Source organism: Gekko japonicus, unplaced genomic scaffold, assembly GCF_001447785.1.
Source record: "Gekko japonicus isolate JY-2015 unplaced genomic scaffold, Gekko_japonicus_V1.1 scaffold292, whole genome shotgun sequence".
NCBI classification, from domain to species: Eukaryota; Metazoa; Chordata; class Lepidosauria; order Squamata; family Gekkonidae; genus Gekko; species Gekko japonicus.
In genome coordinates this window covers 1117171-1130050 of record NW_015173131.1, presented here as the reverse complement: position 1 = coordinate 1130050, position 12880 = coordinate 1117171, and positions in this window count along the sequence as shown.

The following is a 12880-nucleotide window of genomic DNA, read 5'->3' as shown; positions in this document are numbered from 1 at the left end:
AACATTGCAGCCAGGCTGTTGGGCCTCCCCATGGGGGAGCATATCCAGCCTATGCTAAAAGCACTGCACTGGCTGCCTATAGTGTACTGAATTCGCTTCAAGGTGCTGGTTCTTACCTTTAAAGCCCTTTATGGTCAGGGGCCTACATACCAGAGGAACCCCCTTTCCCCACATGTTCCCCAGAGAGCACTGTGTTCAGGGTCTCAAATCTGCCTGGCCCTCCCGGGTCCCAAAGATGCCAGGCTGGCTTCAACTAGGGCCAGGGCCTTCTCAGTGGCAGCTCCACACCGGTGGAATGAGCTCCCAGAAGACACTAGGGCCCTGTGGGACCTTTTACAGCTACGCAGGGCCTGCAAGACGGAACTCTTCCACCAGGCATTCAACTAAGAAGCCGCACCTAATAAGCTAAGACCCTGTGCCCTAATACCACCACTGACAGCCTGTGCTTCGCTTCCATGAACCGGACTGAGAAGACAGTCCTAACACCAGTGCTGACCACACTCCTCATTATGATTGACTGCTACCAACATTTCTCCATTGTTACATAAACTTGCCTACTAGCACTTTATGGCGGGTTTTATATGTATATTTATATTTGTTCTGTTTTTATCTGTTTTAAATTTTATGTAAGCACCCTGAGCCTGCTTCGGTGGGGAGGGTGGGGTATAAATCGAACAAATAAATAATAAATAATAACTGGTAAATGGTCACCTCCATTGTCCTGTCCAGCCTCAAAGGATGGATAAGATTTGGAGAAACCAGGACAAACTATAGCACTTGCTCCCTTTCCTGCCACACAAATAAAATCTCCGTTATTGTCTAGACCCTTGAAACCAAGGCTATTTTTGGGCAGGAACGCACAGGAACAGAGTTCCGGCTGGCTCCTGAGTTGGCCACGCCCAGCAGGAACTCATTAGCATAACAGGCCACACCCAACAGCAGAAACTCATTAGGATTGGTCTAACATGCAAAGGAGTTCCTGCTACAAAAAAAGGCCCTGGGTTTTGACAACAAACAAGGTAAACAGAATAACAAGCAAAAGGTGGGTGTGGCTGGATAACCACACTTCTGGTAACATGTGGGTGCGACCTAATGTGCTAATGAGCTGTGCTGTCAGGGGTGTGGCCCAATATGCTAATGAGTTCCTGTTGTTGGGTGTGGCCTATTATGCTAATGAGTTCCTGCTGGGCTTTTTCTACAAAAAAAAGCCCTGCTTGAAACCATTCACAATTATGACTCCAGACATAGAAACAAAGTGCATTAAGAATTTCCCTGCCTTATTCTCTCTTTAGTTCCTGCTAATCATTACATTATCTGCGAAATCATCATCATCCACAAAAATTACTTATTGCCTGCTTGTTACTTGTGCATTGTATGTTGACATCTCCCATTATTATAGAAGTTGAGCTTTTGTGTAGTTCTACACATTCAGGAATACATCCTCTACCTGTTGGTGAGCTCTTCTAATTTACTAGATGGGAGTAAGTAGACATTAATTACAATCAATTGGGCAGTGTTTGTCAATAATAATAAACTTCCCATTATAATTCTTTCCTTAAGAGTATTTTCATTCTTTCCAGCCTTAATGAATTATAGCACAGGCCCAAGCAGCCTAGGGTCTCCCCTTTCTTTTCATCTTAATTGCTGGGACAAAGAACATACTGTAGCCCTTGATAGAATTAATCTGTGACCCATGTTTCTTATAGGCTGATTGTATGGAAGGAAATAAGTAGCTCTTTGACCTCTGGTTGACTAATTCTAAAAAACCATCCTTCTATGTTCCAAGAGCAAATACTTACCACTAGATATGTACCTGTCAATTCATCTCCATAATCTGCTCCATTTCCAATTCTCCGTCTTCTGACTTTCAAACCCTAGATCCTGTGGTCTTGTTAATAAATACTATAGGTTGTAAAGGTGCTATACTTTGTCTACTCATTGGGCCGGTATCTTCAACAGGGCTGCCATACTTTACTATTTGATCACTGCTTACTTTTTGCATGGGGTACAGACTTTTGAATGGATTCTATTGTTAAATGAGGGGTTCGCTCTTTCACTACTAGCTCTTTCTCAGGCTCTTTCAATTGCTTTCTGCTTTCTATCGGATGTTGTTTGTCTTTGATCCCTATCGGAGTTGAATGCAAATCATGGGATTGCTGGATTATGTTATTCCTCTCTTCCAACCCCAAGATGTTGAAAGTAGATAACAATTTCAACTCCACCATATCTAAATTTCCATCCCTGTTCCCTGGGTGTCTGTTCATTGACCTGTTTTCTATAGTTTCTTCTCTTGGATCTTCACTGGTCTCAGAGAGGTCAAATCTGTTAGGGGAATATTCAGATTCTTTCACTTGTGCTGGTTTGGCCCTAATTTGGGTTCTACCAGGGAACAATAGCTGAACGTTTTGATTTCAGAACTATCTCCTTACTCTTATCCCAAAGTGCTCTAAATTATCATGGGAAGCAAACAATTTCTCTACTATCCTGCTGGATAGTGAGAATTCTCTGGAAATATGATTTGATTTACAATACGATAGACTGTTTAATACCACAACTTGTTTCAAAGCCAGGCTACAGGGTGGAATGTTTCGCAAGAAGGCCAAATGACAACTAGCCCACCATCTAGTGCTCCATCTTATAAGGATGTGTTTTCAGAACTAGCATTTGTGCTTCATATTTTAGGGCTTGATTGCCTTGTTCCCCTTTCATTCCTGTTCCTAGTTGCTCTCTCTTAATATCATTACCCCTTCCAGCCATTTGTCCTTGGTTATATCTCTGTTTACCCTCTGCTATGCTCTTTCTTGCCCTTCCCAAGTGATTGTAAACATATTGAGTAATCAGTTTTAATTTTGCATAAATTTTCTACAACATGTCAGTGATCAAATGAGTTTGTTTTGCCAGGAGGCTATGATTCTCTGAATTATTAAGGCGTATGCGGGGAGGGGCCTAAAAACAAAGCTGCCCCAATGTGCCTGCCTCCAGAAGAATGACTCAGCCAGCTAAAAAGATCATTAAAACAGCAACAACACTCTCCCTGACCGGTGCAACACCAGCACCTGCCTCTCTCACTCGCTCTGGTCTACCTCATCGTGGGCACAGGGTTGGGGATCACTTCAAGTTATGTGTTTACAGCTGTTCTTTAGCATTCTAACTCCCATCATGTTTCTTACGACAAGAAATAAATGGTTTAAGGCCCCAGATGCAGAACATTTGCATTTCACAGGGATCCAAGACATATCCCAGAGGAAATTAGTAAGTATCTCTCCCTCTCACTTGTGTGTGTGTGTGTGTGTGTGTGTGTGTGTGTGTGTGTGTGTGTGTGTGTGTGTGTTGGCGAGGCATCTTTTTTTTCCCGCTACAGTGTTATCCCTCCTCCCCAAAAAACATACCAGATACAAGCATAGAGAAAGGTCTGCTGATGTTAGATTTCCATATAAAAGGGGGGGGATGGGTTCAAAGGAGAGAAGAGCAAATTGGGAGGGGGGGGAATCTGGCAATGCTATACAATGAAAGCTATTTTACAGAATTCTCCAAGTAGGATTGGCATTAAGATATTTGTTTGCAAAGCATGCACTGCTATCCCTTCCAAGGAGTTCTATCAAATCCTGCTTTCCAAACCGGGAGGGGGGGATGCCCACATTGGAGCCCACAAGGCAAGTTCTTTCATCCTACTTTTTTGTTTTAAAAGAAGATGCATTATCCACTTAATAACGTACTTCTGCTCCCCAGCAGCCTAGAAAGAAAACAATGAAAGCAGATAGACTGATCCCCCAAAGCCTGCTACATGGAACATTTTGCAACTTTGCCTATAAACCCCCCCCCCCCAAAAAAAGTCCAGGGAAATAAAATTTCCTGCCAAAAAATACCAATATTTTTCCCACGTTTGCTGAATTTGACAACCCCAGAGGCGAGCAGGCAGACACTTGTTTAAAAAATGTTTGTAATCCTTTGCATCCCCAGGGTTTGTTGTTACTGCACAATAAAACAGAATTGGATACCTATTAAGCAGCTCGATAAAATTAATTTTAATTGGTAATTCCAGCTCCTAAATGTCAGCCTACACAAACAGCTACGTAAACCTTAACAGAAAACACTGAAGCTCAGATTTTGCAATGCCTCTCAATGGGAAGGACGTTTCACCACTTGGGAAGAGTCACTGAGAATGTTTGTATATACTACAACCTGCCACACAGAAAACGGACAAAGTTCTTGCTGGATCAAAAACAATTGCAGTGACACAGGCTACCCATTGAGTGCCTAATTTTTTTTAAAAAAAAAAACACTATTGTACTGTTAAAATCCCGGCTGAGGAAAGCAAAAGTGTGCTACAAAGCTAGCAAAGCGTACACAGAATGCAATGCAAGACAATATTTCAGTCTAAGGAGGAAGAGAAGTTGACTTGGTGGTGATGGAAAGTGTTGCCAAGTTGCAGCTGACTTATGAAGGCTGCAGGGTCTTCAAGGCAAGAAACAAACAAGAGGTGGTTTGCCATTGCCTGCCTCTGTGTAGCAATCATGGACTTCCTTGGTGGTCTCCTGCTGAGCATCTGAGGTCTTACTATAGGAATATCTTGGCCGCAAAAATTCTGCATCTACTGTTGTCCTGTTCCTCGAGGTTCAGGTACCCCAAATTCCTGTCAGGCCCACAGCCAGAAGTATTATGATGTACATTGGGTGGGGCTAAGGTCTCCATTGTCCTGAACCTGAGACCTATTGGACAGGACCTGATAGTATCACCATTCAGCGGCGTCATATTGAATAGCTGTATTGAAAGTTGTAGTTCCACACACTACTAGGTACGTATCACATGCAGTCACAATCATGTGGCTTTGAAGAAGCAGTCTGTTTACCAGACTAATTAACAAAATCATTAACTGTGTGCGAAAGGTAGTCACACTTTTAGTGCCTATTCTTGCCTTCCATCTCCAGTGTAACATGAACAGGAGTTGTTGTTGTTATTAATTGGATTGTTGAACACCCTTCCCGATAGCCAGGCCCAGGGCAGCTTACATCAAAGTATACTTAGAAAAAACCAGCATAAAACAGTCAATTATCAAATTCCATTTTAAAAAAGCAGATGGCGTCAAAATCCTGATAGTGCCATCTTGTGGCACTAAGTCACAGTGGTGCCATGTGTGTGTGTGAAGTGGGAGCGCCACAACCAGGGATGGGTACAAGTTCTTAGAAGGTGGCCTATATCCGCAATACAGAACCCCAACACTTATTCATGGGAAAGCAATTTGCTTAGGGAGTCCTTTGTGAACCTACATTCTTTTCTCAAGATATTCTAGGGTACAAAACAGCAGCTTCAACATTATTTGGAAGCTGGCAGTGGGTGGGGTAGATCGCAATTAATCAGTAGCTTAATCATTAAAATGGGAGATTCCGAAGTTACGCCTGCCTGCAAATCACTTCCTCCAACCTAGGAATCATACCCTAATACTCATAGATAGATAAGTGTGGTTATTGTGTAGTGAGAGAAATTCTCTCTCGTTCAGAGAACTGATTATTGTTAATACAGACATGGCTCTGAAGTATACAGACCTGTAGTGGGAGGGGGTCTCCTTGGATATTATGCACCTTCAGCCCTTTGGTCTCCCTTCAGTGAAGAATTCTTTTTTTCCAAACAGAGAGGTTTTGGAGTTTAAATCTACCCGAGCACTATGCCTCTTCAGGTCTTTAGCCACCTGCACTACCACCACCGAAGCTTGACCATGGTTATTCATTGGTGAGTAAAAGGCATTCTGCCCATGCTCAGACACATGTCTTCCTTTACACAGGTAAGGTGCAGCAAGATGGTTTACATGAAGAATTAAAATCAGATACCAAGCTAAAAGCCCCCCACACTGAGTGGCTCACCCACTCTTGAAACAAATTTCCCACTGTAGCCAAAAAAGGTAACCTCTATTTAAAAAATTCAATCTAGGTATCAGGCTCTCCTATGCCTAAGGCAAATTCCAAACTGCAAGCAGCAGAGGTGCACCCCCACACACACACATTAGAAATCTCACTCCAGTTTTGTGCCCGCTTTGCTCATTTGTCACTGTGGAAAAGAGAACAAAAGCAGACAAGGAGAAAACAAAAGGCCAAAGGAAAGAAGGTGATAGGACACAGCAGATGAAAATAAAATAAAATGGATTTGATCAGAGAAGCAGTAACTGACTGAGTTCTGGCCTGTTGCAGCTGCCCCTACTTCATTCCTTCCCAGGCATTCAGAACAAAAACCTATTCAGTTAACGCTTCTGTCTCTGTAAAAAAAAAAAGGGTGACAGGCTTGAATGAAATCTGGGAAGTCAGAGGTGAGACATTTTCCACAGGGGCATTGTCTCCCACCTTCAAGTTATAGCCCAGCTCTTTATCAGAAGTCTTCGTGAACTCTTCCTTCATGTAGCCTGAGACACGACACGACACAACGTAAATGTACTTTCCATGATCATGTGATAGTTACAAATTCCAACTGGCGAAGAATCCAGTTTTAATTAAGTCCTGCCCCAACAGCACCGGTCAAATTTGGTGTGATATTTACTGCCTTCTTCCTAGGTTTCAGATTGATAGCCGATGTCTTCTTTTTAGGGATAAAGGCCCTCCACCTGGGGCAAGCATGGTCTGCCCCGTATCTAGGTAAAGGTTCCCTTGCTCGAAAGCCAGTCGAATCCGACTCTAGGGTTGTGGTGCTCATCTCCGTTTCAAAGCCAAAGAGCCAGCGCTGTCCGAAGACGTTTCCGTGGTCATGTGGCCGACATGACTAAACACCAAGGCGCACGGAACGCCGTATCTACTGTATGCTAATAAACTGGAATCAAATGTATACTGTCTCCCACAATGCTCAATGAAGTATGCACACAATCTCCAGGTACCATTTGGAAAGCACTTATCACTATTGAAGCAGGAATGGAAGGGAGAAAGGCTGAAGAGAAAGATCTGGGACTGGTAATTGTGCCCTCCAAAACCTACAATACAGTGCATCTTGAACTGGCTTTAGCTGCTGTACTTTTTGCAGACATGCACGATATTACCATCACAAGCTGTAATTCCTAACAGATCCATCAAAACTTTAAGACAATACTTATAGACTGTGCTGTTTGTCACAGCAGTTCAGAATTACAAAGGGCAGAAAAAACAGCCTTTAACTGGAATCAGACACAGTAAGAGTCGCTATGGAGAACAGGTGATTTCCTGCCTAATATTATGCCACTAATGTCAGTGTGAAATAAGGGTCCCCTACAGTGTCATCAGGGGAAGGGCCCAATGGTAAGTCTGAGCCCAGACCAGAAGGGGAGTCAGCCCTCAAAGCCTGCTCTTCCTCAGAATCCAAGTGCCCCATAAGGGTCTGAGGAGAGATTGCCGGAGGATACTGAACTGGCGGACCCGCAGTGTCACGCTTCCGTGAAAAGGGTGTCTCAGTTCTGGAGGTGCTTTTCGAGATTGCCAGCCACCCATTCTTGAGTTCTAAAAGGAGTAAAATAGTATGGGTCGCCTTGCCAAGGAGACAGAGGCATAGAACTCTGCCAGGGTGCTGGGGGGGATGGTTCTGATGGTCGACTAGCTGCTGGAACTGCCAATGCACCCTGGCCAGGCTCTATTTCCCCTTCTGAGAACGAATGAGCCGGGGAGGCACGTGGAGAAGGCGTTCATGGTGGGGAGACTCCTCTTCTTTCCATCAGAACCAAAGCTGATTGGCTGCAACCAAAGAGTTAATCGATTCCGGGAGTGTCTTGGAACTGGAATGATGCTTCTCCTGCTGTTTGGATTTGGAATGGGCTGCCTTAGGCGGGGGTACCAACGCACGGCATTCAGCTGAACAAACAGGTGATTGGACCTGACACTTCGGTTCTGTCCCTGGAACTGACAGAACTGAGATGATCGATGGCAGGCTCATAAGTTAGTCAGTTCTCACCAGTCATTTCGAAGGCAAGGATCACCTGTGCTCTGCCAGGGCAGATGTTTTTGCTGCCGGGCTATTAGAGCAAGAGAGCGCTTTCTCCCGTAAGCTCACCTTCAAGCACGCTGCTCGATCTGAGCAGGCTTTCAGGGTAAATTGGAGGCAAATCTTGCATGTGGCTGTATTATGGGCCTCACCCAAGCAGAAAAGGCAGAGAAGGTGTTCATTTGAATGGGTCATTTTTTGTACCGCACTGGGTACACTTTTTTTAAAAAAACCACATCTACCCATGCACTCCATAGGATCCAAGCCAATAGGCTCATTTTCAAAATGGTATGCTCGAACTGTAAGTGAACTACATGATCTCGGGGCACCTTAAAGACTAACGATTTATTACGGCATAAGCTTTGGTGTAATAGAGCCTGTTTCAGATGCACAAAGTGTGACGTCAGATGGCAGATCTATAATCTCTCTCTCTCTCTCTCTCTCTCTCAAACACTCACAGGCCTGGGGGGCTTGAGAATAGGTCAACCAAGATGTCTCACCTTTGTCTGTGGGCTGGTCACTGCTCTTGAGAAACACAGAGGCAGCCAGCCCCGCCCCCGGCAATAGCTTGAACAAAAGATTGTCAGTCAAGAACATGGGTTTTTGCCCTCTGGCCTTAAGATCTGATACCACTCAATGTCAAAAGTTAGTTTTGGTTACAGTTGAAAGTTTCTTGCTATTTAGAAATCTGTTTATTTACCTGTAAAATGCCATGTAAATTCTCTTCTATACAATAAATTATTTTTAAAATTTTTATTGTAACACTTTGCCTGTAGAATCTTTTACACTCAACTATCCATGTCATGGTTTTTTATAACTAACAAATAGGGTCACTGTGTTTATCTGGCATACAACTGAGCATCACAAACTGTACCTTTTATATTTCGTTGTCTTTCTACTCCTGTTTACATTTTTTTGATATGTCCATCTATATACATTGGCCCGGTGACAGCTCATGTCATACATACACCCCTATGGCGGGCTGTTGACGGTTCATGTGTATCCAAGCAGACTATAACGGTTACCCCCGTGCACCCATTGGGTGATTTCCCACAAGCGCTGCTCCGCGCTCACTCTTCTCTTTGCCCTGATGGTACGTGTCAATTCCACACAAGCTGCTGCACGACCGCATTTTGCCCCGCAGCTTCATGCTATTTTCCCCGCGTCTACTCAATCCTGTTTTCTGAGGATTGAGTAGACGCGGGGGAAATCGCACGAAGCTGCGGGGCAAAATGCGGCCACGCAGCAGCTTGTGTGAAATTGACACGTACCATCGGGGCAAAAGGGAGGAGTGAGCGTGGAGCAGCGCTTGTGGGAAATCACCCATTTTTTACGTTCAGAAATAATTATGTGGTGCCTTCCTATGTGCAAGGCATTTTTGCTTTGAGAGACCATTCCATTGTGATCTCCCAACTGCAGTTTGAACACAGAAGGGCTGTAGAGCACACAATTTCTGAACATTTAAAAAAGGGGGGATGGACTTCTCAAAATTCTTAGAAAGTGAGATTCCACTGCTTTCCCGTTCTCTGCCATCACACATTAGTTAAACTGAATCTCCTTTTCAGTCTCTGAGCAATGAAAATGGCTATACTTGCTGGAACAAGTTAAAAATGTACAAGAAAGCACACTGAAACATACAAGCAAGAGTGTAATCAGGAAGGCTGGACATGGCATGTCAGCTTTTATTAGTCAGAAGTGACCTCAAACCCCAGATCAGAATGAGACCAGGATCTTTATATGGCAGATGTTTGCTCCTTATCTTGTGCAATACTATATAGTGCAAGAACTGTTCTTCACGCAATTTTGCTGTAAAAATGACTCAAAACAACACCCCCCACCCAGCAATAGATTTAAAAAAAAGAAAGAAAGAAAAAGAACATTCCAAACACCAAATGCAACAGACCAATTTATCAGAACTGATTTGTGGAATTCTCACAGGCAAGACACATTTAAAGTACTTGGAGCCTTGAGGTAGCATTTTTATGCAAAACTAGAATGACTTTTTTGTGGCTGAAGGAAAGCATTGGCAGCATGTGGTTTAAGCCTTAGCTAGGCACAGCAAATGTGTGTGTCATGCTCCTAAGAAATGTGGGACGTTGTTTCTGCTGGGTGATCAAGGTCCAGCATAGCCCTATAGCCTGTACACGGAGAAATCAAAGAAAAGGCCTCTCCCCCAATGAAATGCAACTGGAGAAACTGGAGAGGGAGAGAGAGAGAAAAATCCACCAGCAATATTCAAACAACAGAAGATAACTGGAGTGGGGGGGAAACCCAGAGAAACTGTATTTTGGCAAGACTGGCTTACAAACACATGCCCAGAACATCTGAAAAGAAAAGAAAAAGAAACAAAGGGGTTGCCCTTTTTCTTCGTCCAAGTCTCCACTCTCTTCCTGTTATTAAAGACAAGGAGTTCAGTTTTAATACACTGTGAAAACTTCTGCTGTGACAATATTAACAGGAATATAATGCCAGAATACTAATCTCTTCTCCCAGTGACTGAAAATGACAAGCAGGAAGTTTTTTGGGAAGAAGAAAAAAAGACACGGAGTCTCAGATGACACAACTCTTGTTAGCCGCTTTGCTGCTGAGTTCTCTTATTAAAGCTAGACGCCACCAATGATCTTATGCAAAACATGAGCAGATTTCTTCCCCCCTTTTCACAGAGTGATATATAAAGAGAAAACACAACATCTGTGAGAAAGATCAAATAAAAGTTAAAAAAAAAAGTTAATGCCGTCAAAGTGAAGGATCCAAAGATGGGGCAGGATCACTCCTAGCAACATGGTGAGACACCAGCTGGAACGGGGGCACGAGGAGAATACATGACGAGAAGCTAGAGTTAGAGCACTGTAAATATTGCACAATAGATCACTTACAAACTCCAAATCATTACCATTCAGACAAATCCCAAACAGCTCATTTGCAAAAACAATGCTGCTCTCTTCTCAGTGCAGGAATAATCCACATACCCGCAAACTGGACTCTCCTTTGAATCCAAAAGGACACACACACCCTCCCCAAAAACGAGCAGGGTCTCATTCTGATTGTATCTACAGGTGGAATTCTCTCACTGTGCTCTTGAGAAAGGAATTAACATAACCATTTTACTATCCATACGTAAGTAGATTTAAAAAAAAAAGATTTTACAACAAGACCAGTTTAGGGTTGTGCAACTCAGCACTAAGTGTAGTTCTGTTGTTATTTTTTTTCCCCTCCAGGAAATTTACAGATCAGGGACAATAATCATGGCCCAATTCAAGCCTCACCCGGCTTTCAGTTCTGTTCACAGCTTCCTGCAGATCTGCTTCTTGCCCTATCAGACTTTTTTTTTTTTTTTTCTTTTGCACTTCTATCACAAAGCAAATGTCCTCTGATTTTTGGCTAGGGATAAAAGAAGCAATTTTGTGTAACCCATCCACTACGAAAGCCAAGTTGTATTTAGCCAGCACTCAAAAGCCTCTGGAACAACTGGGATGCCTACATGAGGGGAGAGCCTACAATGGCTCAAAAGCTGTATCTAGAAGGCGTGAGTTTTGCTCAGCAGAAAATCTGCAAGGGCTTAATGAATGGCTTGGACACTCCAGTACTGCTGCTGCACAACCCATGTCTGCTCCACAGTGATCCTTTTTCTCCCTCAACAACCTTCATTAAATTCATAGACTAGAAGAGGTTTGTACAAAGAAAGAATCCTACAATTAAAAACAATATCTTTGGTGCAAAAAAAAATATGATGATGAAAGAAGTGTATTTTTTTCTGGCTTTTGAGATAGTAAGCGAGGACATCTCTAGTAAACAGAGGCATTAGAAAAATAAACATGATATGGTCACCAGGGATTCAGTATCTTTTCCAAAGGCATTTGTTACCCCCCAAAAAAGGCCTTTTACCTTCAAACTAGTATAATACCATACCCTGATTCAACAATGCATTACAATTACATCATTAGTTACCAATATAGGAACCAAAACCATAGCAGTTTAGAAAATTGATACTGGCTAGGACAGATCTCACAGGTTATCAGTGGCACTGCCTGGAAAGAGGAATTCCAGATGGTGGAAATATTTCAGGGCCATGATAAGTACATGTTGGTTTATTCTCCCAGTCAGAAGCCCACAATTAGTATAAGTCTATCTCTGAAATATTTATAACATGCTAAGAAAAACAGATAAGGAAAAGATCTATTGAAGTTACTGTTTACTGGTTCAGTATCCCAAAATGGCTGTTTTTTAAACCTTTAAGAGCCCCATTTTAAGGTCCAGTTCTTGAGAAAATACTCAGATAAAACTGAATCCAGATGTTACTTTTGGAAAGCCTTGGTATAGAAACAGATGCCTATGTTTAAAAATGCCTCTGCCTTAGCATTTTTTGTGTTTTTTTTAGAGAAATGTCATTCATTAACTGAATCTTAGCTCAAAAAATCCTTCATCCATATACCAATTGCCCAAAAAGTAAATGCAATTTTTTTTTCATTTTAGGTTTGTTTCTTTTTTTAAAAAATGATTCACTTCTGAAGTAAAATGTTGATAATTTTCAAAAGATTTAGTAAATAGATTTGGCAGTTGGAAAACGTGTATCTAATCATGTCGAAGAATACTGTAAAACACTGTTGCTGAAGGGAGCTCCCCTTAATTTGTACATATTCTTTAAATTACCAAAAAGAGAGAGAGAACGTCAGAGAGAGATCAAACTCCTATTTTTTTTTTTAAAAAAACCCAGCATTAAAACTTGATTCTGCCCAGGGCAGTGCCATGTGAAATCTAGGAGTACAAAGGGTCTCCATAAGCAGGAATTTAGGTCACGTGCTACTATTTTTCATGAGATCACAAATCAATCCAATTTTAAGAAACAGACAAAGCTTTGGGGGACAATGCGGATGCAACATTCTTGCGGCCACCGGATCTTTCGGACTATTGTTCAAGTTCCACGAAGCCTTAAAAAATACATACATTTTAAAAA